General features: G+C 37.2%; 1 protein-coding gene across 2 annotated transcripts in view; it reads right to left on the bottom strand.

Annotated features, from left to right (window-relative positions):
- The window catches only part of SLC38A4 (solute carrier family 38 member 4), a 77,360-nt gene that overhangs the window by 35,258 nt on the left and 16,514 nt on the right, over positions 1-25,588 (bottom strand). The window contains exon 1 of one of the 2 annotated variants that reach the window (XM_037514095.2): positions 2,916-3,131. The exons of the other annotated variant lie outside the window; for it this stretch is intronic. The gene's annotated coding sequence lies outside the window, so the exon portion shown is untranslated. Of the gene's footprint in view, positions 1-2,915; positions 3,132-25,588 lie in introns of those variants that run through there. 2 annotated transcript variants of the gene reach the window in all.

Below are 25,588 nucleotides of genomic sequence, written 5' to 3'. Positions count from 1 at the left end.
GTACACTGCTGAGGGAAGCAGCGGGCGGCAGGAGAGGTCTGCACGCCATGTGGGACCCTCGCCCAGTGGCCAGGGATCGAACTGGCACTGCAGAGGCTGCGGGCAGCTTTGCAACCCAGCACTCAACTGCTGCGCCACCAGGGAGGCCCCATGTTATTTAATTTTTTAGAAAGGTTTCCTCCTCCTTTCTCTGGTCTCAATCATCTGCCAATGTTTTCTGGATGCCATTTCATCTTTTTTCTTCAATTTATTTTGTATTGTGTGAAGGACAGGACTCCAGAGATGTCCAGAATAGGCTTTTCCAAGATGCGTCAATAAAGTCCTTCAGATTGCCAAGAAACCTGTCACCTTTAACTACATAGAAGAGTGAAAATTGGGGGGTACTACCTAGAATTAGGATTTTTACCAGAAATAACTACCTTTCTACTGGAGACATCTACCTTCTATGGCAGGACAGACATGTAATAATAGAGTGCCTGGTCTTCATTATGAGTCACTCTGTCCTTATCATGAGAGCCCCCCTCCTCTCTCCTTAAAGACCCAGCCCCCATCCCAATCAATAGCTCAGAACAATGCCTTCATTTTGCCCCATTTACCTAAGAATCTATATCCACGTTGATTCTCCATATCTATGTAATTAACGTTGCTCTATGCTCCTACCAATCTGTTTTAAGTCAATTTGTCAGCCAGTTTGAGAAGAACCCAGAGGTAGAAGAAATACCATCTTAAATAACTTTTTTCATATAAGGTGTCCATATTCACAAACAGGATTTGACTTCTTTCATGATTAAAAATGTCATTATTTCACCTTCAAACTGTGTTGACTGTTGGAATTCTAGATTCAAAATTATTTTCCTTCAGAATGTTGAAGACATTTGTCTCTTGACGTGTAGCTTCTACTGATGAGTCTAATTCTCATTTCCTTGAGTTTTTAGATTTTTCTTCTTATTGTCACCTGAAATTTCTCCAGAATTTGATCAGATATGAGCAATTTTTTCCCCAACCCTTCAAAGCTTTATTTCTTATTTAATACATATAATATACCAAATGTTATTGAGAAATGCAAAATGACACTCATGTGTCCACAACCTTCTTTAAGCAATAAACTTGATAGTTTCATGTTGATACTCAAGTGTGATACTGCAGATCATACAGTATTTCCATGTTGAGTTTATGATAAATCCAGATCACTTTCCAAAATGGTTGTACCAATCCCGCCAAAAGTGTAACAGGGTTTCTTTCTCCACATCTTCTCCAGCAGTTGTTCTTGGAAGGTTATTCTTGTGTTATTTGACATGACTAGTTTTTAAAATTCATCTACACATGGAGAGACCATTAATTAGAAGAAAAATGTGTGTGTGTGTGTGTGTAATTTATTGTTATTGAAGTATTACTGTTCCACACCTTTGCAGCGTTTTCACATTGTAGGACATCCCTCCTCAGGTATTCACCATAGCAGTCCCCAAATATATATATATTTCCTCACTATACTAGACTTATATTTATATATTCCTTACTATATTAAAACTTTTATTAGTCAGATATTGGGCCTCTGGATCACTATGGCTAGAATTTCCCATTTTCCATTTCATTCTCTTACTATTCAGAGTTCAGGACTATTTCCTTGATATCATGTCCAAAATAACACATTTTCTCCTGGTTCCTGGCACAGAGCTTCTAATAGAATAAATTAATGCTTAATTTTCATCCCCAGTTCCTGTAATAGCTTTAAAATGATAAAGGGAAAAGGATAGTCTCTCCTTATTCAAAATAAGTCCTGTTCAACCTCCCCAGAGTTTACCTTAATGAAATGATTTTTGGAAAGCCCTGAAAGATGAGGGCGGCTTGCCAGGGGAACCAGCCACATGAATAGAGGGTGAAACATTCAGTGCTGCTTCTCAATCTTCAGGGAGAGGGGAGATGGACTTACTCTCCAGTGGCCAATGATTTAATCAATCATATTATGTGATGAATCCACCATGAAAAAACAAACAAACATACAAAGGGGATTGGATTGGAGAGTTTTTGGATTGGGGAACACAGGGAGCTACTGAGAGGTCACTCCCAGGAAATAACAGACAAGCTCTGTATCTATCCCCACTCATACTCTGCCCCAGGTGTGTTTGCCATCTGGCTGTGCCTGAATTGTATTTTTTTTTATAATACACTGGAAATCTAGTCAGCAAACTGTTTTCCTGAGTTTTGTAAGTCATTTTAGCAAATTTTTCAATCAAAAGAGGAGTTTGTGGGAACCCCTGATTTTTAGCCAGTCAGAAATATGAGATCTGGACTCACCATAAGTTGAAGTGGGGTCAGTCTTTCGGGATGGAGCGCTTAACCTATGAAAACCGACACTAATTTCAGGTAGCTAGTGTCAGAATTGAATTTCTATTTTAATTGAATTAAATTCCACACTTAGCTAGTGTGGAAGAATTGATTGGTTTGCTAAAAATAAAAACCCCAAAACCCAACCATTTGGTGGAGGAAGCATGGAGAGTTGAGTAGGAAAACATAGTTTGCTTTTAAGCTATCGCCATTCTACTTTTCGACCTGTTGACCGTTTTTCACAATCCTGCTTTTAATTTCTATTGATTTATTCTCCTCCTTTTTCTTTCATATTACCTTTTTTTTTGTTTTAAAGATGCAATATTTTGTTTTAAAGATGTAATACTTTGTTTTAAAGATGTAATCTTTATAAAAATATTGATTGGAAGTTTTCAAAAGCTCCTTTGTTCCCTCAATTATGTCTTTTTTTTTTCTGGAGTTATTCCTCTTGTTCATCTTTCCCTTTCATTTTCATGAGTCTGGTTGGTTTTGCCAAAATTCTGAGCTATCCTAGGTGGTCTGTCCTTGTTTACGAATGAGATACATTGGTTAGCACAGAGAGGACATGATTTTTCTGAAATCCCACTGACCTGTTTCACTGATGGTTCCCCCTTGTAGGCTGGGTATAAGTGGCTTTTTTGCAGCTTCTCTGTGTGATGAGCAGCTTGGAGGACCCACTTCCAGACACAGCTTGCATTCCAGGAGAGTTTCTTCGGGGAGCAAAAGGTGGTGTAGCCTCCTCTAGAAACTCTGCTACTGCTTGTCAGCCCTGCAAGTATCCAAGGGGGACCCTAAGGTCTACTCTAGAGTCACTCTCAAGTTTTCTTTACAAAAAGATCAGACTGATTCTAGAGGCAAAAATGACATCTCAAGCAGACCAAGATACCCAAATTGAGGTTCTTAGGTGAATAGCTAGTCACTGGTTGTCATTCACATGTCTTCTTTGTGTGCTGCCTTAACCTGGAGCTCCTGCTGGGCCACCTAACCTGGCTGACCCTGGTTCCTCACCTCTTTTGCACATTTTCCAGCCCCACTGGACTTCTGGCTAGTAGGAATTCTTCAAAACTTCTGTTTGTGGATGACACACACCACTGTTAGTTTTCAGAACTTTCATGTTTTTAAAACTTTTAAAAGGCAACATTTGGTTGGAAGCAAGGTAGTTACCCCTTCCCAAATAAGGAAATTGCTCTTTTTGCCATATAGAAAATACTTATTTATTCTCTTTTGAGAATTTTTAAGAATTATAATGAAATAGTGGTTTAAGACCTAATTTTTGCTCTGGTCAAAGAACATCATCTCATAAAAGTTGAACACATTTTCATAGTTTATACTTTTAGTACTGAAGATTCTGTTACTGATGTGTTTTAGAGAAACAATGGTTAGAAACACAATTTTTAAACAATGTAAGACTATAAAAAGTCTGACATTCTGTATCATCTGCCTACAGTGCAAAGTACATACTTTAAAGCATTTAAACTATAACAAAATTTAACCACATCTTTATATTGGGGTTTCAGAAAAGCATAGAAAAAATGTCATGACTTTTCCAACAAATCAGTACTTCAATTCAGTCATTCAACAAATACTGAGAATGAATTATGAGTTAGAGCTTTGAAGGATAAAGCATGAATAAGACAGAATCCCTGCACCTAATGAAATTGGCTTAGCAGAGAATAAATATTTGAATCAGCTATTATAGTTTAGCATAATGTACATTTTTACCTTTTTCCCCTCTCAATAAATGCTATTTGAATGAATCCCTGCATCAGCAAGCCCCGTAATTGAAAAATATTATAAAAATGTAATTTTCACAGACACAGATTCTTTGGCTGCTACTCATTTCAGCCCGCGGGTCTCCATGCACCTAACTGCTGGTGAGACCCGGCATCGGGCTTTCGGTCCTGCCATCACGTCCTGACCCCCAAATCATGCCCAATCTAACACCAAAGGCTGTCCATTATACTTTCAACATTTATTTAAATTTGTCTACTTCTCTCTCCATGACCATTTGTTACCCTAAATAACTACCTGATTTTTCTCATCACTTTTTAAAATACAGTCAAATTCCCTAGCACATTGCAAATTTACATAACTTATTTTTTATTTTATTGATGTAACATTCTTTTTACGTATTCATTAGTGTTTCAAGTCTAAGAGTCCCCCCTTGGGTGTGGTCACTGCAGCTCTCCCACCACCAAAGCACCCACAGTCCTCCACCATAGTCCACTGAGCTCTCCCCTACTCTCTTCTTATCCTTTCTCTCCCCTTCCCCATCTGGATGCCTCAGATCCGTGGTCAGTTTTCAAGGGTTGGTTTTAAGTTTTGTCTTTCACCCTTCGTTTGGTTTCTCTAGATTCCACATATCAGTGACACCATCCTGTATTTATCTTTCTCCTTCTAGCTTATTTTACTTAACATAAACCCTTCCGGCTCCATCCGCATTGCTGCAAATAGCTCTAAAAAGGACGACCAAATGGAATCTGAGCAGCCCTTACTCACTGAATACACTGGGTTTCTTTCATTTCTCTATGGCCACTTCCAGACATTTTAAAGTGCTGTGGCCTCTGCCCGAATGATCTCCCCACATTCTTACCCCAAGGGTCTCCCAAAGTTATCTTAAAGAATGAGAAAATCTTTCAATGCCATGTGATCAGGGAGGTTCACATCAAGACTATAAAATGCTCTTGTAGAATGCTCCCCTCTCACTCCTAGTACCTAAAATACTTTCTTCTTATATTTTTAGTTGTGTGGTTATTTGATAAATATAACTGAGCAGGAATCTTCACAATGATGAACAGTGGGAAAAGTGCCAGACTTGTAGAATCTACATATTCCCCAGTAGGGTCTGGGGTTATATTCTACCCGTGCCACTTTACATGACCTCATTCATAGAGACACGTTTGCATTCTTATTATAGCTTAATATTTCAAGGTATAATGGAAAAGTTCCCCTCCGGTTACCAAAAGTAATAACTTTGTTGCATAACGTTCAAAATGCTTCTAAAAGATAAGCCAAAATTTGGTTTCGCAGAAGATTCTGTAGCCTAGTCTTTATCTCCTATTAGTTTTAAGTTTCTCTGTGATGCAAATATTTCACAAAATCAGACAGAATATTCCAATGCAATAATCATCTCTCTGGTTGTTTTATCCTCATTCATGAAAATGCATAATCAGGGCCTCCCTGGTGGCACAAGGGATTTAGACGCAACCTATAAGGCTAACCGCAGCCTCTGCAGCAAAAGTTTGATCCCTGGCCGGCCAGGGAGTGACCCACATGGCGCAGCAGACCTCTCCTGACTCACCCACTGCTCCCCTCAGCAGTGTACTTCAGTCAATCTGCCTGTTCTGTTCCCCACTCTGTCTCTGGCGAATCCTCTCATCTCCCACACCTCTGGCCTGTACCCCAGCTCTTATATGCATAAATAAATAAATCTTTAAAAAAAAAAGACTAGTCCTAAACCAATACGCAAAGAATTAAAAAAATGCAAAATCAAAACACAAAACAATGGTATTCTAAATAGTACCGCCATCAGAGTACTTCATTTCATCACATTTATTAAGAGAGAGCGATATGCCCAGTAGCTTATTCCTTATATCCAAATTCTAGTTATCAAACCTTATGTCTTATTCTTTAAATAGGTGCCTAAGAAACAAAATGGAAGAATTTCAACACAGGAAACCTCATATTTTACTTATGTAGTTCAACTTCCATGAAAGACATTAACTCTGTAAAACAAAACCATCATTGAGTCCAGAGGCAAAAGTTATGACCTTCCCTAGTTACTGCTAATGTTTATTTCACCAGATAAGGGAAAGTGAAAAGGGAGCTGACCTTGTCAGACATTTCCACCACCACTGTCTTTTGTACCAACCAGTTCTGATGAATCTACTCTGATCATTAGTTAGGAAGTAAATAGCCTCATTTGTCATTTACCCTTTCATCAAGCAAGTGGGAAGTAGCTGATTATACAATTTCCAGATGCCAAATTATCTCACATCCAAGAACTGATCTAAATCCACACCCAAAATATATCTTGGATAAATGGACATAGCCTTGACCATGAAGTCAATCTAATACACCTTGATATTAAATTTTCTTAATTCCCCCAACAATGCCATCAATGGTGAGACAACTTGTTCTTCTGTGACGTGACTTTTCAAAGAAATTGACATTCATAAAAACTTTTACTATTATTTTAGAATAGAAAGAAACAAGAACAACAAAATCATATTCATTTGACATTTTCCTGAAGCTGGTGTTAATATTTTACCATTCCCATTTCTCTCCTCTATTCAGACATTGCTTTGAAATAATATCTAGAAAAGTTTAAATAAATAATCCCATACTGAGGTCTTTTTTCCTTTACTAAGAATATTTCATGATTGCTAATATAAGAATTAAAGTAACTATTTGATGAGGTATAAAGGATTATTCATAAAATCTGAATGTTATTTTATTTACAAACTTTCTAGTCCTGTTTTTAGAAGATATAGATTCTCTAATCATCTTTAACACAACGTAGTGTTAGAAATTCCTGCATAAATTCTGGTTCCTATTTTCCCAAACTTAATATATATGTAGCATATATAATAGTATGTATAGTAACATAGCAAACTCCTTATAATACACATGTCAATACATGACATGTAATAGCCTACCATGAGTTGCTGATGGTGTAAATTCCAGATTGTTTACAGTCTATAAAACAGATACTGGGCCCCAGAGACACTTTTTCCCCCTATGAAAATAAATTATTTTACTTTAAAGTAATTCATATGTTAAAAATAATAGCTTCAACAACCCTCAAAGCACATATGACTAAAGAAAACTTCAGTTTAACCCTCAAAATTACTTTCTCAGTATTTGAACGTTACTGATAGAATTTTTAGGTGTATAAATATAAAGACTTTCAAGAAAATTACAAACATTATTTAACTATAAATCAGAATGACTGGAGGATTTTGATCCATAAAATGAATAGCAGTCTTTCCTAGAAAACACACCTAATTTTTTCAATTTTCCAGAAACAAAGCTTCTTTCAGCCAATATCCACAAATATGTTGCATATCATCAGTTCAAATACTTATCATCAGTTCAAATAATTTTTTTTTAAAGATTTATTTATTTATACAAGCATTGGGTACAGTAAGAAGCGCGGGAGGGTGAGAAAATTCACCAGAGCCAGAGCGGGGAGCAGAACAGGCAGACTGACAAAGTACACTGCTGAGGGGAGCAGTGGGCACAGCAGGAGAGGTCTGCGCGCCATTTGGGACCCACGCCAGTGGCCAGGGATCTAACCGGTGCTGCAGAGGCTACAGGCAGCTTTGCAGCCCAGCACTCAACCGTTGCGCCACCAGGGGAGGCCCTCAAATAATTTTTCACTGAATTATAAAATACTCTTTGCTACTACCGGGACATTTCATTTAAGCCATCACCAAATTCTCTGTAAGTTTCCCCAAAACATGAGTGACTTGAATCTGAGAATTCTCCCCTTGTATGGTTAAAGCATTTGAGGAGTCTCATCAGCTCTTTGTAGATTTTTGTGATCAGTCCTTTATTATCAGTGTTGTGTGCAAAAATTTTCTCCCAATCGGTAGGATGTCTCTTTATTTTGGTTACTGTCTCTTTCGTTGTACAGCAGCTCTTTAATTTGATGTAGTCCCAGCTGTTTATCTTTGCCTTCACTATCCCTGCTTTACACAGCTTTATCACTATCACTATTTACAATCGCTAAGCTATGGAAACAACCCAAATGTCCAGAAATGGATGACTGGATCAAGAAGATGTGGTACATATACACAATGGAATATTACTCGGCAATCAAAAAAGATAAACTCATGCAATTTGCAGCAACATGAACGGAGCTGGAAGGGATCATGTTCAGCGAAATAAGCCAGAAAGAAAAAGAAAAATACCAGATGGTATCACTCATAACAGGAATTTAGAAAACCTAAATAAGGGACCAGGAAAAAGACTAATTATAATGAAGTAAAAATCAAAATCAACAAGCAACTATAAACCAGAGACACACTGGCGGGGGGGGGGGTGTTGGGGAGAGGAGGGAGTAGGAGCAAAACAAGCGGGGTGGGAATTGTATGGGGACTGCAACCAAGATGAAAATGCATACATTGTGCAAAAATGAAAAATGATGTAAAAAATATATAAAATTTAAAAAAGTTTCTGGAAAAAAAATAAAGACTATGAGTTGCTGAAAAAAAAAGCATTTGAGGAGTACAGTTCTAGTCTAAGATAATTAATTTCAAACCTTCCAAATCTGAAGTTATGCTTATATTCTACCCAATTTCCCAGTTTCCTCTAGTATATTTACTCTAAAAATACTTTCATTAAAATGATGACATGAGGAAAAAAGATAAAACACAACTTTTCTCTTTTAACAAGGGTGCAGCCCAAACCCTTAACTTTTTATGGTATCATCTAATGTTCCTTCTCTGATTATTTTAAGTTTTTGCAGATGTTTTTGTTTTCAAGATAAAGAAAATCTTTAATGGTAGAACATTGTGAATGTACTTCTAAAACTTTACATTTTTTCCTAAGACAAATTATGTTAACTCTTCATTACATTCAATGATTAACCAGGAGATGTAAATAACTCCTTATTACTTGCTGGTTTTGCAATGTTTTTCCCTTTCCTCTTATACACTGGCCTAATTTTATGCTCAAAACTAAAATTATCTGCAAAAGAAAACTGCAAGCAGAATCTGGGTAAATAGTAATTTCAATGCCTGACATTATATTGAATTAATATTTTTTAAGTATGAGAAAAAAATTACCGAACTTGCATTTTCAATCATTTTAATTTATAACACAGAAACAGACAATACCATTAAAAAAGCAAGCATTTTTTGAGCACTGCAAATATTCATGTGAAAGAACTTTACCTTAATTATTTATCCAGACCTGTGCAATCTTTCCAGAATTGTTTGGAATAGCAGCCCCTGTGGCAGAGTTGACTTATATGAACCTTTGAGGATCTAGACAATGGTGTAAAGACCAGTGGGAGTGAACAAGGCAAGCCAATCACCACCACCACCTCACCCCAACACCTCCCTCAGTGCCACTTGCGTCAGCTTTCTTGAAAAAAAAAAAAAAAAAAAAGCTAAATCAGTTTACTGTTGTACATTTGGACTAAACTCAGTCACACCAACTTCTATTTGCTTTTAGAATTTTGGCATTTACACAACAAAATACTAACTTGATGAACATTTTTTACCTCTGTTGGTGTCCTTCTGTATCAAGTTTCTATAGTTTGGTTGGCTGATCAATCTAGAAATGCTCATTTTTCACAAAGGTTTGGGGAGTCAGACTAATAATCAGAATACACAGAAAGTTTTAATTATGTAGCTGGAGTGTTGTTTTCTTTCCAATTGCTGACTTTTCCAGAGGAAATGTCACAGGACAGACTTACAAGAGCCACCAAGGTTTTCAGTCACAGGCCCTCTCTGCATCGGTTATCCCAAAAACAGTGTGTGGAGTAAGCTAGACTGCTTCAGTTTTAAAAGAATTTCTAAACAGACCTTTCCCACTATTCCAAAAAATCAACTTGGCCTTCCACATGCAGAGGAAAAAATAAAATGCACTGGCAAATAATTTATGATGTTATGAATATACGTGCACTTGACTTACTCTGAAAGTAAGGTGAGAAAAACAGTAAAAAAATCAATCCAGAATTAAGGATTCTTTTAAATATTTATGACTTGAATTAACAATTAGCCTTGACTTGATAACCAATCAGAAGGAATGCTTGATTACAACAGTTGTGGCAATTCCTTATTTCTATTAAAAATCAACTAACAATTGCTCTTGAGTAAGAAATTCTTCAGTTGATGCAAGATGTTAAACAAAATGTCAGTTATCATCGTCTCACTTCTTTTTCAAATGTGCCTATTTGGTCTATTAACTTTCATATGATATATTTATTTTTACTGGTCTCTTAGCTTGTTTTCTAGTTTTCACAGTTACCCCATTGTTCTGTCTTTAATCAGATGAAAATTATTATCATCTAGGGCAAAATGATAGCAAGTGTATAAATTTTAATTTCAGAGAAATTTGAAGAATATTTTCAAATTAACAATTAGTGATTTTTCTAAGTTAAGATTTCTATCGCTTTACAAAATTGCTAATGTGTACAGGATTAAGCAAACAAAAGCCTACAATAATTATTAGAAAATTAAGTACATGTGTTCTTGTAAAAACTCATCTTAAATATCTGATTAAAAAAGGATTGTACTCTAATTTCATATGATAATATAGTATAATATATTGGGGTGGAGATAAATGCATAAAGTTTTAAAGTTTTACTGCTCAAAATTTTAAGTTTGGCTTCCTTATAATTCTGATGTTCTTCAAGTATACTACATGATTATAGTAAATTGGCGAGTTGAATTAAAATAAAATGTACATGTAAGAGACTCCTATGAGGGGTTTTATATTTCATTTGAACCTACTCTAATTATAAAATTCATATCACAAAACTTTTCTAACGCTGCCTCAAGCGTTAAATATCACATACAAAAAACTAGTTTGATAAGGTAGCTAAATTAAAATAGTTTAGGAACTTTTTCTTGCTTGACTATTTTTTCCTTAGATATTTAGCATGTCTAGACATACCAAAATTAATGAAGAAATGTTTGGTCTGGTTTACGCAAAACTCACAGTAACTTTCCTTTCATAAAGAAAACACAGATTTAAACATTATAATTTAATGTTCTGAAATTTCTTTAAAAACCATAACATGAGGGCCTCCCCTGGTGGCACAGGCAGTTGAGCACCGTGCTGTGAACCTGCAGTGCGGGTTAGATCCCGGCCGGCCGGCGAGGGTCCCACATGGTGCAGCAGACCTCTCCTGTCTCGCCCGCTGCTGCCCTCATCAGTGTATTTCAGTCAGTCTGCCTGTTCTGTTCCCTGCTCTGTCTCTGGTGAATCCTCTCACCCTCCCACACATCTGGCCTGTGCCCTGCTTCTTGTATAAATAAATAAATAAATCTTTTTAAAAAATCATAACATGATGTAATTTCATATGCCTTTGATAGTTTAGATCATACCTATGCACTGAATGAGAATTTTTTCTTGCCCATATTTAAAACCATTGATCCTTTTGTTTAAAGTTTCTACCTTTGCCAACATCCTTATATGCACTAAGAAAGAGAACATGGCAACAACAATATAATTAATTAGGCTTTAATTCAGTTCAAGTATCACTATAGAAAGAAGTCCACTACCAGAATATGAACAGACTTTAAAAAATAATGAAAAATAAGTGGATAGTGACTAATGAAGCAAGTCTGAACTATGCAATGACAAATACTTTAACTGATCCCTCACATAAGAAATTCATATAGATGCCACCAAGAACATGTATATGAGACTTGGGCTATGTGTGGTTGTGTGTGTGTGTGTGTGTGTGTGTGTGTGTGTAGAGGGTTTGCAAGGAATAAGGAATACCTGGTTTTCCAGACTATCAGTTAGTAATTAATTTTCGCAGAATTGCAAAATATGCTCCAGAATTGCCAAAGATGAGGAGTCCCCAGGGACTGGAGCCATTCAAGAAGGCTTTGGGAAGCCCATGGACATTGAGGAGGGACTTAAATTTCAGGTGAGATTCCAATTAGTGGAGAGGAAATGGAAAGGTATCTTGGATAAATAAAAATGCAGTGAGAATGAATCAGGCTGCAATGGAGACTTTAAAAATCTTATTTTGTTGATTTCCCATTTACTTACATAATGTTATGATTTCGGGAAATCAACTTCTCACCTCAAAACACACACGTTTCATTCACCCTTGCAATGGAGATTTCTGGAGCAAAACAGAAGAAAAGAATGGACTATCATCTAGACAATAAAACTCGTTAAGTCTAAGGACCTTAGATTTTTAATAGATCAGGATCTCTTGAAAGTGTCTAAAAAGATCATAAAATCAGCAAAGAGGGATGATGGTTCAGGGAAAAGGGCAGAGAGGAGGTTGACTGACAGTCTGACTTTGATGACAGAGGACAAGGGAGATAGAAAGAATTTAAATTGAGGTCAGTGGTAGTTTGGCTCTCCTGCCACTGTTTGTAATTTCACTAGCTCACATACGTGCTAAGAATTTTATGGGATCATTTTATGAAAAACAAGAAACTCACAAAAGAATTGTCATTTTTCCTAACACTAAGAAAGAGAACATGCACTGATCACTCTTCCATTAGCCCTACCTCCATCAATTTGTGGGCCACCACTTTCAAATTGTCAAGAGAGAAGGTCCTAGAGTATCCACTCAGTGGAATGTTATCTATTGAAGGTACAAAATTATTGACTCAAAATGAAGTTGTTTAGATCATACTTATGCACTCAATGAGAATTTCTTCTTGCCCATATTTAAAACCATTTGATACTTTTGTTTAAAATTTCTACCTTTGCCAACATCCTCAAAGTCAAAGTTCCAGCTGGATCAAATCAAAATTTGTCAACAATTAAAAAAATTCCTTAGTTAGACCATTCAGGCATTTTGCAATGACATTGGGAAAGATAACCTCTTGTTCTCATCAGGACTGTACCTGGTTTCTAATTTTAGTCAAGGGACAAAATAATACATGGAAATAGAATCTGGTTTTAGCTAGACCAAAAACCAGAAGATGGGTAGAAATAGTAATCACTAAGAAACCAAATTACCTAATTTAAACAATGTTTGTATTTCCCATGTTTCTGCATTCACTTGCTTTTCTTTGTGCCTACTTCAATGTACTTTAAGTCACGTACCTTTTCTAGCTTTCATTTATTTTTTACTTGTCTGTATCAGTTTTTATGAAGCTTTGTTCTCTAACAAGTTACCTTTTATCACTTTTGTCTTTAGATTCATAAACTCAAGATCTATGAAAGTAGATCAAGTCTGAAGACTGTGTGTCTGTCCTCAACCTGCCACCAATATCAGTACTTCCACATATGGACAACACTTGTATCACAGCAAGTTTTTTTATAGAATGATAGGTAAAACTTTATCTATGCAACCCAGTCATTCTAAAAAATGGAAGACAATACACAGCTGTGGTTAGAAATAAGATTTTGATTATACTTTTCAAATGTAGGATTTACCCTCTGGGTTTTGGTTTCCAGGTTTATCATGCTGAAAAAAAATATATAACCCTTTTTTTTGACATGTTTGGCCCTCAAAATTCTGCATTTTATACTCTTAGTCTGGATATATACCAAACAAAGGACATCCATACAGAAACCTCCCTAAATTATTCTAGCAGAATTCCACATTATCCTGAAGGACAGTTACATAGTTGTGCTACTACAAACTTTGCACGACATACAAAGTGATGAAGCCATAGGTATAGGTATCTCTATGATTATGTAACTATTAACTTCAACTTATAGAATAAAAAACTAAGAAATAAAAGAAGATAAAATGGAATCTTTCCACATACCAAATGAATTGTAAACACAGAAGTAAAGATTAATCATTTTCTAATTCCCCTTTGGCAGAACCTCTCAGATGCCCATTGAAGCTTGGATCATTTCTATATTTTAAGATTCCAAATATATTTAATTTTTTAATGTCAATGTCCCTATTTAACAAAATAACACCCTAACATATACACATAATATCAGTCTCATGGGATGGTAACTTCAGGAGTTCTAAATCTAGGGTACTCCCAAATATGACATCCCAGAGAGCTTTCCAGGCAAGGACTCTGGGAGAGACTCTGCTTTTCTGCTTTTCATTCTAAAACAGGTCCCTGATCAAGAAAACTGCAAGACCCATGTGTTCTGAGATTACTTAGCTAATGGCATCGCCCTCTCTTCCACCCATTCTAAACCACCTTTAACAGTTATACAAAGGACAATTCTGGAAATGTTTGAATAGTCAACTGCTATGTTGCAAAATTAGCAAACAAGCTTGGTGCAGGTTTGACAAACTTTCTGACTTGGCCACAGACCTAAACAGAAAATTCCTTTTTGCCTCAGCTGACCAAAAAAAACTAGCTTAAAGACAGCTCATGTTGTTGATAATATTGTGTTCTCTACCTTTAGCCTTTCAAGCAACTCAAATCCTTGTGGTTCACTTTATTTTTTGAGCCAACAAGAAATACTGCCTGAGCAAATATATCATAGTGGAAAAGGACAAGTCTGTGGCTGATTGCAACTGAAATAATGTTACTAAAATCCTAAATGTTACATGTTAACTAAATTAAGAGTTTTTCAAAGCTTGCTTTAAAAAATGATTACTACACTTTAAAATGTCTGCGTGAAAATAGCACTGAGGCATGTAATTATAATAATCATAACAACACTTTCTAAACAATAAATCACCTTGTTAATTTTGTACAGAAGGCAGTATTAATACAGTGCTATATTGAGTTGGCTGCCTTTCTAATGACTCATACTCGATACTTTAAAATACTAAATTCTTTTTGGGTCACAGCATATTAATTTCCATTGCTCTCTTCAATACCCCCAATCTTCCCTTTCCTTCAAAAGCAAATTTCCTACTGGAAAAATTTCTATGCATTTTGATTACATAATTCAGTAGTGATAGGACTTTATAAACCTCGGTGTCATCTTGCCTGAATTTGGACTCCCAGCAGATTCTCAGGCTATGGCCCAATAGGCTGTGTGGGTAGACTGGGAAGAGACAGAGGTCACAGGAGGCAGGATATTTAGCAGGATTTTTAACAGAAAGGGGCTCTCCTAAAAGGTGAGGGCGTGGACCTATGCTGTAAAAAAAAGTATCAGTGTCCCTAACACAGAAAACAGGCTGCTGCTGGCCTTTGCAGCTTCCTGTCCAGGAGGTTGAACAAGGAATGGATGTCTACCATATGGTGCTCTTCAAAGGAGTTTCAGCAGAGGGGAGTACCTAATAGATAGTGATGCTGGCATTTGCTGATGTGGACGCAGAGGACTGTCTGAATCAGGCCCCTTCAGGAAGTAAGGGACAGGTTCTATCTGGGGAGCCCCTCTCTCATTCTCCACTCAGTCAGCTCAAGAGGCCACGGTAATGGTCAGAGTTCACCACAGGCCCTAGTTATGATGTACTGTCCTTTGCTGGAAGGTTATTACGCCCAGCATGGCAGGATTAACTAAACTCTTTGATTTTATGTGTTGCTTGGGTTAGGAATTATAATCCCTGGAGGGCTAGGTATAAAGTTGGATACACTAGTTTTTCATTAAATATAGGAACTCTAGCTCAGAAAAAGTAAATATCTTGACCTCATTCTACTGGATTGCAGCAAAGGGGGAATCTTCAGGCAGATGGTATATTTAGGAAATTTGGTGATGGATTCAAGGATGTCTAGACAGCCCGTTTTCATGAATTAACTGTAAACAATCTCTTCTTCTTGTTTACTTTGATTAATATTAGGTACTATATAAATGCTGAATCAAAGTCTGTTAAAGGCACCGATTCAATCTGTGTGTCATAAAACTTTCTTTGGGACTTTTTTATGAGGTTCTAAGAACATTCTAGTAATTTATAATGGATGGATGCATATGTGAAAATGCAGTAGTTTCTTCTTACGCTTAGAGCCAATTGTGAGAAGTTGAAGGGAAAGCTCAGGCCATATGCAAGAAGCCACCCATCCCATAATAAACAGCTGCCTTCAAAATATTCAGCAGTAATTGCCAAACATGCTACAAAGAATATTCCAAGAATAATGACATGGGAAAATTAAAATTACTATAAATTTTTTAAAGCAAGATACAAATCCTAATTTTAATAGAGTCCTTATGTTTTTAAAATTATGTAAACATAGGCAAAGGATAAATGCCTGAAAAGATGCATCTGGCAAATAAATTACTAGATTGTGAAAAGGTGGATAATCTTAATTTTTTTCTCATCCACATTTGCCAACTGGCCTTTAAAAAGTGTAGATTACTTTCAGTGTGAGATAATAAGCATTAAAAACAACCAAAACCAGAGTTAACCTCTTAGGTTTTACAATTATTCAACAACCCCAGACATTAGTCAGTAAGCTACATCTTTATTTTTAGTGAGAATATTTTGAGAGCTTGACCAGTAACCATCACCTCTCTTTAAAAAATCTTCTATTCTGAATGGGCATCTATGGGTTATTTAGAGTCTAGATAAAATTACACGTGCCCAGTTTGTTCTGGAAAGACAGATTTTTCTTTCCCCTTTAAAAAGAGGTACTCTAATAGATCTCAAAGTACTGAGAAAAGTGAAGATGTTAAAATCCATTTGGAGTCTCACTTTATGTCCATAATACTGTGAGGTAGTCCATTGTTATTACAGCATCATAAGGAGTCATCTCCATGGATTTACTTCATAAACATTGTTAAAATCTATGCACTAGATAGATTTTTTATTTTTTAAGAGAAAAAAAATAAAAAATAATACCCACTCTCTGATCTAGCCCTTCAAGGGGATCTAATGCTGAAGTAGGTTGGGATGTGATCGTGGGATGGGTGAAATGCCTGTGGATGGGTGAAATGCCTAAGGGGCAGGAGAATTGTGACAACCCCCCAACCACCACTTTGCTTGAAAAGGGTAAAGGAGACTTACAGAGTCAGTCAGTCTCAGACTGAAAGGAAAAACAGGAACTGGTCAGGAGCACTGGAATTGGGAGGGGACTGCAGACAGAGGGACAGCACAAATACACACACACAGTCATGGTGACAAGAAGTAGATCCCAGCTGCCTGGCGCCAGGGATGCTGCGAAACGCCATTCCTGAGGTCACCAATGGCTCCAAGAGGCTTCGGGTGCAACGTTCAATGAGTCCATAAAAAAGACCAGCCAAGTAGTGCCACAGTTTCCCACATGTGAAAGGAAAGGTGCCTTGTTGGAAATTGTGATAATAGAGGCCATGCAAAGAACAAAAACCATGTGCATGGCCTGAGGTAATTCCTGCGGCCCCCTTGGAGCATGCTCGAACCTGTGCTTTGTGTCTGAACCGCCAGATTTGCTGGGTTATAATTTGGCAAGAATTGAAAAGTTCAGATTTAGTAAGGTACACTTCTTCAAGTATGTCAGTTTATGAAAAAAAGCTAGTTCACAAATCTTTTATAGGGATGGATGATTTACCTATACAAATCTTGACTTTCTAGTTCTTATATATCCAAAGATATTTTAAAGTGACAATCTAAGGTTTAGCATATTCAAATTGCTTAAATAAATTATGAGAAATTTATATAGTAATATTAATGTCTTAATTTCCAAGTACACATACTCTCTAATTTTTTTTATAGTGTCTAGTGCAGTATGATAAGTAGCAACTGGAATTCTTGGAGTTACTTTTTAATGACTGGTGAGCTGATTCTTACATGTGCATGAAACATTTATATGGATTCAAGTAATTTTGTTTCTGCCCCTTTCTTATGTTTACAAGCCTAATGGTGCTTCTTTTGAAGTCTGCTCAATTAAGACTTTTAACATTAGAACAGATCTGTCTTCAACCCCACTAATCTGCTCAGGAAAGTTTCTGACACCCAAAGTACCTGAAAGCTGAATGAGTCCTCCTCTGTTATTATGCTAACACTCCACACTGGGCTTTGACCCAGAAGATTTCGTTCTAACTCCATCACTTACTAACGGTAGAACAATCAAGGCTGAATAAACCTTCTAACCCTTCATTCTCTGATTTATAAGAGGTCTATAATTCTTTTTATATATATATATATTTACATTATTTTTCATTTTTGCACAATGTATGCATTTTCATCTTGGTTATAGTCCCCGTAAAATTTCCCACCTCCTTTGTTTTGATCCTATTCCCTCCTCCCCCCGTAGTGTGTCTCTGATTTATAGTTGCCTGTTGATTTTGATTTTTACTTTATTATAGTTTTTTTTTCCTGATCCCTTATTTAGGTTTTCTAAATTCCTGCTATGAGTGAGGTCATCTGGTATTTTTCTTTTTCTTTCTGGCTTATTTTACTGAGCATGATCCCCTCCAGCTCCATCCATGTTGCTGCAAATGGCATGGGTTTATCTTTTTTGATTGCTGAGTAATATTCCATTGTGTATATGTATGACATCTTTTGGATCCAGTCATCTATTTTGGGGCATTTGGGTTGTTTCCATGCTTACCTATTGTAAATACTGCTGCAATAAACACTGGGGTGCAGGTGTCATTTCGAATTAATGTTTTTGTGTCCTTTGGGTAAATACCTAGGAGTGGAATTGCTGGATCATCTGGAAGCTCCATTTTTAGCAGATTAAGGAACCTCCACACAGCTCTCCATAGTGGTCTATAATTCTTGGGGTGACAAAGGGGCCATTGGGAGGAGCAAATGAAATTCACTCAATTATGGAGGATCTACTTGGCCAGATACTAATTTTAATAAATAAAAAAAAAGTCTGACTCTAAACTACACTAGAAACACAATGATACTTCATTCTAACCTAATATTTATTTCCTTCTCCCAATGCAGTGCCCTTTGTCATTTCTTCAATGACAAAACCAAGAAATGCAAATAAATAGGTGGCAGCTATCTACACTTCCATGGTGCCCAAAGAAAGAGTGTTGTTCCCGTGGTGCCATGTTGGAAGTGAAATTCTGATATTTTGACATAAAATCCTGATTCAAAATAGTTCAATTTAGCTCATTCTCATCATCAAAATTTTCAGTTAAAAAGTGAATAATGGGATGAGTTGTCTTCAGCCTCTTCTTTTTTTCCCTTTCCAGATTTCATTTGGTCAGGTATTTATCCAATCACCCTGTCACCCCTGAACCTCTGTTATGCACCTTAGAAGATTGCTCCTTAGCATCTCCACCTCCTTAGGCTTTCCTTCTCCTTCCAAACATCTGGCTGTCTCTCCTGACCAACCGCCAGCCTCAGGATAAGTGAGAAGCTTTATAGCTGAGTTGATAAATAAGCATTCTGTCAATATCTACATTAAATGTTAAATTATTTAATACTCATTTTATGCAGGAAGAGACACGGATATCGGTATTGACACATATTTCTTAGAAAGCATAGTTCTTTTTCTTCTGTGCAAAAAACTCAGCTTTTGTCCTTTTAAATGCTCTGCTTTGTTGTTTTCTCACTATCATTCCACACTGTTATCAAATAATGGGGTTATCCTACGAAATGGAGAGTAAATTGGCTCTGGAGTCCAAATTTAAGGATTCAGATCTGATCCCATCTCCACTGAGAGACTTTAAGGGGGAGTTGATCCCTCCCTCCTCTGCTTCCTACAAACTTTGCTGTCGCCCTTAGATGCTGCCTAACACACTTGTCAGTTTCTAGACTCAGAAGTCCCCAGGAGGGAACTGTGTCTTCCTCAGCATGGCACACAGATTCTAAATCTAGGCTGCCTGGACTTAAATCTGATTCCTGTCACTTACCGTCTGATTTTGACAACCTGTTTGCCATGTCTGTTCTTCTGTAAAAAGGAGGTGATCATAGTGCCTACCTCACTGTTGTTATGAGGATTAGTTAAGTTAATATTTGTAGATCATTTAGAAGACTGTCTGGCACATAGTAAACATTATATATTTATTAGATGTGTATATTTGAAAAACCGTCTCTAACTGGGAAAACCTATTTAATAAAGTTTTGTTAAATAAGTAGATCAAATCATAGAAATATTCTAGAACTCAGGTTTCTCTTTAAAATTGGGTCTAATATAAACTATTATACAAGGTTTCTGTGAAGGTTAAATAAGATTATGAATATTTAAGCATCATAAACATTTGTTTTTATTGTTGGTCATTTATATGAGTGATGTGATACAAGCCAAATTTACCCTAGAATTAAATTTGTTTCAATGCATTTTGCTTTGGAAATGTATTGTCACTGTTTATTAGACCATTATTTCATCTGTTAAACTATCGATTAGCACTGTTGAAAAGCTAGAAAACTGCAGGTTTTGACCCTGACCCATGGAATCTCAGAAAACAACCTCGTAATAAGACTCGATTTGCAATATGTGTTTGTTGAACATTGATCAACCTGTGAAACTCAGCAGCAACATGTGCAAATTTACCCCCTGAACCTGTCCTTAGGGCCAGTGTTTATACATGCAAATGTACTGGAAGATGTGGGGGAAGGAGTTGCCTTGGGCTATTTTTCATTTTGGTGAGATTGGCAAAATAGGAAATCATAAATATGTCACATTTTATAAATGCAAAAGCAAATGCACGCTGCTTAAACTCTACAATTTGAGGTTGCTGAACATTTAAATACTAGTTCTCAACTTGGCCATCCAAGTTGGTTTGGTGCAATCATAGTTGACTAAAAGGCATGCACTATGAACCAGTACGTGGATGAGCTGATATCTTGAATGGAAGCCTGGCTGCATTTGAGGTCTCTTCCAGATCAGAGAGGACCACATAACTTTCATCTTTTTTCCTCTTAAATATAGGAAGTCTCACAACCATGCCCATATACTACTTCCATTAATTTTTCAGTAAAACTGTCTAATATTGCTTAGAATTTGTATTGAAATCTAAAAGACTGGTGTCAAATCCTTTCTTAGGTCCTATTCAATGAATTCGTTGAGATTTAAAAAAGAGAAAACACATAAGAAAGTGTCTTCAACCAGAAATCTTTACAGAAATTAAAAACAATATTAAAATTATTTTAAAGTCTTTAGTGTTCTTATAAAATATTCATTGCTAACTGGGAAATGTGCCATTTGGCAGTATGGTTATAAATGGGACTAAATATAACACTGATGGACCCTGGTGATTTTCCTCTGGGATTTTACTTTTTTCCCATCGTTTTGCTTTCAGATATTTGGCCTTCAAGTTGACGGTGAACTAAGCTGTTCTCACACAAGTGTAAATATAATAACATGAATATTTTCCTCTTAATCAGAATAATATTGAAGTATATTTGTTATACAAATATCGATTTATTTTAGCTTAGTATCTAACCAGACTACTAAGATTCATGGTCTCAATAACCCAATTTCAATTTTATAACATAATTTTAGGTGGTTTTTTTTAAAATGAGTCCCTCTATTCTGCGATAGAATAACAATAACTATTCTATAGTCTACTGAATTATTCACTCTCCACTGTGAACCGTCTAGACGAGATGGGTTTACCTGGGGCACGATGGCTGAGCCCACAAGGGTTTTGTCATTTCCATGCCCAATGAGGAAAAGAAATAACAGGCACAAGAAACACGATATAAAGCAGGAGAGAAAGTAAGACCATGGTCAGGAGAGAAAGTAAGACCGCAATGTGTCCTTCAAAGACACTGATTTTACTCCATGTTTGCCTGTCATGCTTTGGATCACAAGAAGCATGATTTAAATAGTTTGTGAATGTTTAATAGCATTTCTTTTATTTTTTTATGTTATTTGGTTATGCATATAAGAACGGGGGTGCAGGCCAGAGGTGCGGGAGATGAGAGGATTCACCAGAGAGAGAGTGGGAAACAGAACAGGCAGATTGGCTGAAATCCATTGCTGAGGGGAGCAGCGGACGAAACAGGTGAGGTTTGCTGCTCCATGTGGGTAGCTCCCTGGCTGGGGATTGAACTCATGTCTCAGTGGCTGGGGATAGCTAAATAGCACTGAGATTTTAACCCCTGTGCCACCAGGGAGGCCCATGTTCAGTAGAATTTCTACTGAAATGAGCAAGAGGATTAAAAATATGTGGCAAGAGAATGAAATGCACTTATTAATGTCTTTACAACAAAGAAATCTCCCTATGATGAACTCAGTAAGCTGAATGGTTCCTGCAGTAGTGAAACATTTGAAATTGCTGTTTTCTGTAGATTTCAGCCCCATAGATTTTATATGCATTCTCACAAATATTTCAATTCTGTTGTGAGGGGCGTTTAGGTGTATAGACAGATTCAGCTTCAGGGTAGAGAAATCGATGAGGTGCCATAGTTTTGTAGCACATGAATTTTCACCTAAAATGTTTATGAAACAATTTTCTTCCAAAGCTTTGTATTAGCTCATCTAATCACACTGAGTTATTCTATGTGTGGTCAGTGAAATTATTAAGAATAGTTGGGGGCCTCCCGGTGGCTCAGCGGTTGAGCGCTGGGTTGCAAAGCTGCCCGCAGCCTCTGCAGCGCCGGTTCAATCCCTGGCTGCTCCCTGGCCACTGGAGGAGGGTCCCACATGGCGCGCAGACCTCTCCTGCTACCCGCTGCTCCCCTCAGCAGTGTACTTCGGTCCTTCTGCCTGCTCTGCTCCCTGCTCTGGCTCTGGTGAATTCTCTCACCCTCCCGCGCTTCTGACTGTACCCAGTGCTTATATAAATAAATAAAAATAAATCTTTAAAAAAAAAAAAAGAATTAGTTAGGGCCTCCCTCTTAGCCTAGGGGTTAAGTCTCAGCACTATCACCGCTAAGGCCTGAGTTTGATCCCTGGCCAGGGAGCTGACCCACATGGCACAGCAGACCTCTTGTGTCTCACCCACTGCTCCCTTGGCAATGTATTTCAGTAGATCTGCCTGCTCTGCTCTGCTGCCCACTCTGTCTCTGGTGAGTCTTCCCAACTCCTGCACCTCTGACCTACACCCCAGTTCTTCTATGCAAAAAAAAAAAAAAAAAAAAAGAATTGACACAAGATGTACATGAAATAGTATGTCCACACAGGGTAGACTGGTAGGAAATAACTTTTCAAGGCTTCTAAGTGATTCAAAGACACCTCTCTCCCTATAGCTGTGAATCACATGGAGATAGTCCTCATTTTCTGTCTTGAACAGACTAACAAATTAAAGTTTCTTTTTATATTTTATTCCTTCTTCCCTCCCTTTTCCACACTCTCGCCCTCCCTTCCTACTTTTGCACAGAACAATAATTTTTTACAAAAGAAATGTGTATTCTTCACTGCAAGTGAGATAATGCCTGGAAAGAGATGAGACTAGAGCTTGGGTAAGAGTAAGGTCTTAAAAGATTTTAGTTGTTCAAAGATTTAAATCAATGGGCCTGCTAAACAGTCTAATATCTTTATGAAGATCTATTAAACAATAGATTGTTTCTGATTCAGAAGACTGATTATCATATATTAACCAAACCCCAATTCAAAAACTGCATTACATATTCTTGGCTGAAAACCATATGTCAAGCTTAATTTTGAGGTCTACTAGCTAACATTCCAGGAATGATCCCCCAACTTTTGTTATTTACAATATTACCAGATGCCTAGAGCAATGGCTTTCTTTGTGGGGGTCGGGGGGTGGGGCTGGTTGGAAATGCATATTTATAACAGAAATGCTGACACGGTCTTGGTGTCTCCAGCTCTAGCTTGGTGTTTACTCTGGTCTGGTATTTAATACAATATAGGGGCTCACCATGCAACCACTGCAACATAACACATATATGCATTTCTAAGATAAGGGAAGTTTTTTTTTTTAATTAAAGAAACATACACAAACACGTTAATTGTACAGGTAGGGGTTAGATATTCTGCAAAATGGAAATATATATAGTAATATTTTCATGGGAGACCATCAGAATATTTCCAAATACTAGAATATTTCTACATACTTATTATTTTGATTGTTTACCAAATGAATCTTAAGATGCAGTCAGTGTATTTAGGACTCCTGGTGGAGCAAAGGGTTAAGCATCAGCACTATCAAACTATAGCCAGCCAGGAAGCTGACCCACATGGCAGGGCAGACCTCTCCCGTCTCACCCGCTGCTCCCCTCAGCAGTGGCTTTTCAGTCAATCCACCTGTTCTGCTCCCCACTCTGTCTCTGGGAAATCCCCTTACCGCACACGCCCCAACCACACACACACACACACACACACACACACACACACACACACACTTCTGGCCTACACCCCAGCTCTTGTATGCATAAATAAAATAAATCTTTAAAAGAAAAAGATGCAGTGTGTTTAGATGTACAATAGTCACCCTTATAAAGAAGACAAAACCATAGCAAGGTAAGAAATCAGGTTAGTGACTATCATTTTATTAAAAACATAAGTAAATATAATGTCTTATTTCTATATGGTCCCCTAGTTTTTATGTATGTTTGAAGTTTATTTGTTAAAAATGAACTTGGAAGAAGCAAGAAAAAACACTTCATACTTATTTCTAAAGAGCAAGTGTAAAACATTTCTTCCATTTTTATTGTGGGAAAAGTATATGCGCTTTATTGTCAGCCAACTGGGATTTCTTTTGGTTTCAGTCAGTCTATTTGATGATGCAAATCCCATGAAATTTGACTATTTCCTATACTTGACTCTTTCCTATACTTTCTCAAAAATATGCTGCCCTCAGCTGGAAGGTGTGATTGTAGGTCGAGCAGGGTTGGGGTAAGACCCCAAGAATCAACATTTTGAGCAAGTTCCAGGGTTGCTATTGATGTTGTTGGCTTGGGACCACATTTTGAGCACCATGGGTATAAATGGATGTCACAGTTCTACAGTTTTCTCACTATGGTTATCATCCTCAGAAACTTGATGTCATGTTCATATTCGTAAGTTTCAGAGAGAGAGAGTCAGCAATCAAAGTTATGTAGGCAAGACACTCTAGAATCCATGTCTTGGAATAAACCAACACAACTGATTTTAAAAAAAAATATGCTGCCTTCATTTATTTTTCTCAGTTAATTTTAGTAGAGAATGAAGGAGTCATAAAACTGTACTTGTATCTAATTGTTTTTCTAATTCTGGACAAAATTTAAAATACCCACAAATCAAGAAATCTCAAAACAGATACATGTGCAATGTTTCTTTAACTGAGGGAAGTACAAAGGGGCACTTTTCAGAGCTGATAAAAGTTTTTGAAGAGTGACCCAGGTAGAAAGTGACAGCTCATAAGAATAGGGGGTTATAGACATGGAATATGGGAGGATCAAACTCCTGAAAAGCCCATGACAGAAGGCCCAGTTGAGTGACTTAGTAGCTTACATGTAGGGAAGATGCATCCTAGTTGGGGCCTCCCTGGTGGCCTTGGGATTAAGTCTCAGGGCTATCACCTCTACAGCCCGAGTTGGATCCCCTGATCAGGGTGCTGACCCACATGGTGCAGAAGACCTCTCCTGTCTCACAAGCTGCTCCCCTCAGCAGTAGATTTCAGTCACTCCACCTGCTCGGCTCCCCACTCTGTTGCTGGTAGATCCTCTCACACCTCTCCCTGCACCTCTGGCCTGCACCCCAGTTCTTGTATGCATAAATTAATAAATCTTTTTAAAATAAATAAATAAAAATAAATCTTTTAAAAGGAAAAAAAAAAAAGATGCATCCCAGGGAAGACCCCACCAAGTTGGGCTCAAACTTGTGTCAATCTGCAAATATTCCTATACTCATCAAAGTAAAAATATCTCTAATGGTCGTATTACACACTTTAAATTGGTAATCCTAGATACAGTAAGTTTTTG

Source organism: Talpa occidentalis, unplaced genomic scaffold, assembly GCF_014898055.3.
Source record: "Talpa occidentalis isolate TD23 unplaced genomic scaffold, MPIMG_talOcc4v2.1 talOcc4.16, whole genome shotgun sequence".
In the NCBI taxonomy this organism is placed as follows: domain Eukaryota; kingdom Metazoa; phylum Chordata; class Mammalia; order Eulipotyphla; family Talpidae; genus Talpa; species Talpa occidentalis.
The sequence above is the reverse complement of the archived record's forward strand: the minus strand, read 5'-3'. Positions and strand labels throughout refer to the sequence as shown.